This window comes from Sapajus apella, unplaced genomic scaffold, assembly GCF_009761245.1.
Source record: "Sapajus apella isolate SASKATOON/1434 unplaced genomic scaffold, GSC_monkey_1.0 scaffold23, whole genome shotgun sequence".
NCBI lineage: Eukaryota > Metazoa > Chordata > Mammalia > Primates > Cebidae > Sapajus > Sapajus apella.
This window is the reverse complement of record NW_022436963.1, coordinates 23,662,112-23,664,916: the sequence shown is the minus strand read 5'-3', so window position 1 is coordinate 23,664,916 and position 2,805 is coordinate 23,662,112.

Sequence of the window (2,805 nt, the reverse complement as noted above, 5' to 3'; positions counted from 1 at the left end):
TTTGAATTTTTGCTGAAGACCCAGGAGTAGCGACTCCAGTGCTAGCTTCAGCTTCATGACAGGAAGCCGGCCGTCATTGATTGTGTGCCTCAGTTTTCCCGTTTTCATACAAGTCCAAGAAGTGGTCAGGTAAAAAGGGATCTGAAACACACATGAATGCACTCAGAAACTAGGCGATCACACCTGCTATTATGAAGAAGGGAAGCACATTTAAAAGCTTGTTTTTGACCGGGCATGGTGGCTCACACCTATAATCCCAGCACTTTGGGAGGCCGAGGCATGAGGATCACCTGCGGTCAGGAGTTTGAGACCAGTCTGGCCAACATGGTGAAACCCCGTCTCTACTAAAAATACAAAAATTAGCTGGACGTGGTGGTGCATGCCTGTAGTCCCAGCTACTCAGGAGGCTGAGGCAAGACAATCGCTTGAACCCAGGAGGCAGAAGTTGCAGTGAGCCGAGATCGCGCCATTGCACTCCAGCCTGGGCAACAGAGTGAGACTTGGTCTCAAAAAAACCTTGTTATTCTGTGGGTCTAAGAAGCTCCTCATCACTCAGGCTCATCAATCAGGAAGCAGTTTTGGAGTCTTTGCTGGGTTCTTAGCCCTGTGCAAAGAGCTATAGGGGTTACAGAAGGATAAGATAAGGTAATGCCTTTCAAGGGGCATTTTATGTTGTTTTAGAGCCAGAAAGACTTCATTTCATCCTGGCTCTGATAGTTCCTCGACATATGACCTTGGGCCGAGCCCTCAAAGCCTCAATTTACTTATCTGTAATATGGGCGTAGTAGGCCCTCTGTCCTCACCACATCAGTGCACCCTGGCACCTCCACTTCTTCACCTGCTGATTCCCACTTTGCCTGCCCTTCCAGGTGCCAGCAGTGCCCAGGAATTAGTGCCATTCCCACCTACACACAGCCTTCAACCAGTGTCCAGTGGGAACTGGTGAATAAACTCCCCAACTCCCTCACCCCCTGGGTACGGCATTTCTGAGACCTGCGTCCTATGCCATTTCCCAGAATTTCCCCAAATTTCCCCAGCGGGATTGGGCTCTGCTTTTCCCCAGGGTGAACTTGCCCGATAATACACCTTCCCTTCCCTGACCTCCCCACTGGCCTGCCTGTGTTTCTTTAGACTGCCAAGTAAGCCATGTGCTCTGAATCCCTGTCTCAGGATTGCTTCTGGGGGGACTAAGACCCTGGGATGATGAGAGGAAGAGGGATGGTTGTGAGAACAGTGTGAGGGCAGAGACTGCCTGGCGCAGGATACGTCCTCAAATCAGTGATAATTATCATTCATAAGACGGAAAACGTACCTGAGAGAGACAGCACTTTACAATAAGAAAGCAAAGCTGCATAGGATTGAATCGTTTAGACAACAGGCAATGTAGACATTCAGAGGAGAAACACTTAGGTCAGGCCCCACAGAGAAGGAGGGGAAGTGACTGAGATGCACAGCCACGTCCATGGGCACTGGAAGAGCCCCTGGCTCTCCGAGGGTCCTCAGCACTCCCTTTTAAGCTCTCCACACGCCTTGATGCCCCCCTCTTAGCACTGAGTCAAAGCTGGAATTAAATAACTATTTGAGGCTGGGCATGGGTGGCTCACACCTGTAATCTCAGCTCTTTGGGAGGCTGAGACGGGCAAATCAACTGAGGTTAGGAGTTGGAGACCAGCCTGGCCAACATGGTGAGGCCCCCATATCTACTAAAAATATAAAAATTAGCTGGGCATGTTGGTGGGCACCTGTAATCCCAGCTACTTGGGAGGCTGAGGCAGGGGATCTCTTGAACAAGGGAGATGGAGGCTGTGGTGAGCCAAGATTACCCCACCGCGCTTCAGCCTGGGTGACAGAGCAAGACTCCATCTCAAATAATAATAAAAAATAACTCTTTGAAAATTTGACAAGTTTGAATCACATTCATCTTTCTTGTACTATTTTAAGATTCTGAAGGGGAGGACAGGCCGTGTCTGTTCAGCACCGTATCCCCAGCGCCCAGCACACAACCTGGCATATGTTAGGTCTGCAATAAATGAGCAAATGGATATGTGAATGGATGAGTGTCGAAGGAAGGGGCAGGCATAGTTAGGAGCTAAACCGAGCTCATCCAGGAGCAGGCTGGAGCAGGCCAGGGGAAGGTCCTAGTGAAGGGCTTGGTTCGGCAGGAGTGGAAAAGGAAGAGCTGTGAAAAGGGAACTCGAGGCAGGCTGCAGAGGCCCTTGTATGCTGAGTTAGGAGTTGGAACTTTTATTCCAGCAGTAATTGGGAGCCCTCAAAGGTCCTTGAGCTAGGAGGGAAGTGACATGGCAGAAACAGGGTTTTGCTTTGTTTTTTTGAGAAGACTCTTTTGGCACTTTCCTTGGCTGTGATAGGAGTTTTCATACTCCCTAATGCCGGTGGGTTTCTGGGAACTTAAATGAGATAACATATCGGCAGTGCCTAGCATAGTGCCTGGCATCCACTCATGGGAGGCACCCAATAACTGTTAGTTACTGTTCTTGTATAAAGTATAAATAAAATACTTTGTTAGTGTTTCACAAAAGAGATTGTAAATAGAGAAGAGCAGAAGGCCATAGCCTGAGGCCAGAGGAAAGTGGTCACCTGCGCCGGGGAAGGAGCAGCTGGAGAGAAGGAAGGTGTGGTGGACACTAGCGTGCTGCCCAGATCCCCTTTTGGGGAGGGACTGATCCCCCCCCAGCTGCTGGGAACGCTGTTGGAATGGGCTGTGGCTAAAGAACACGCCCTTCCCCAAAGCCTTGCCTACTTCCAGGAGCCTGTTGAGAAATCTTGTTTAAAAAAAAAAAAAAA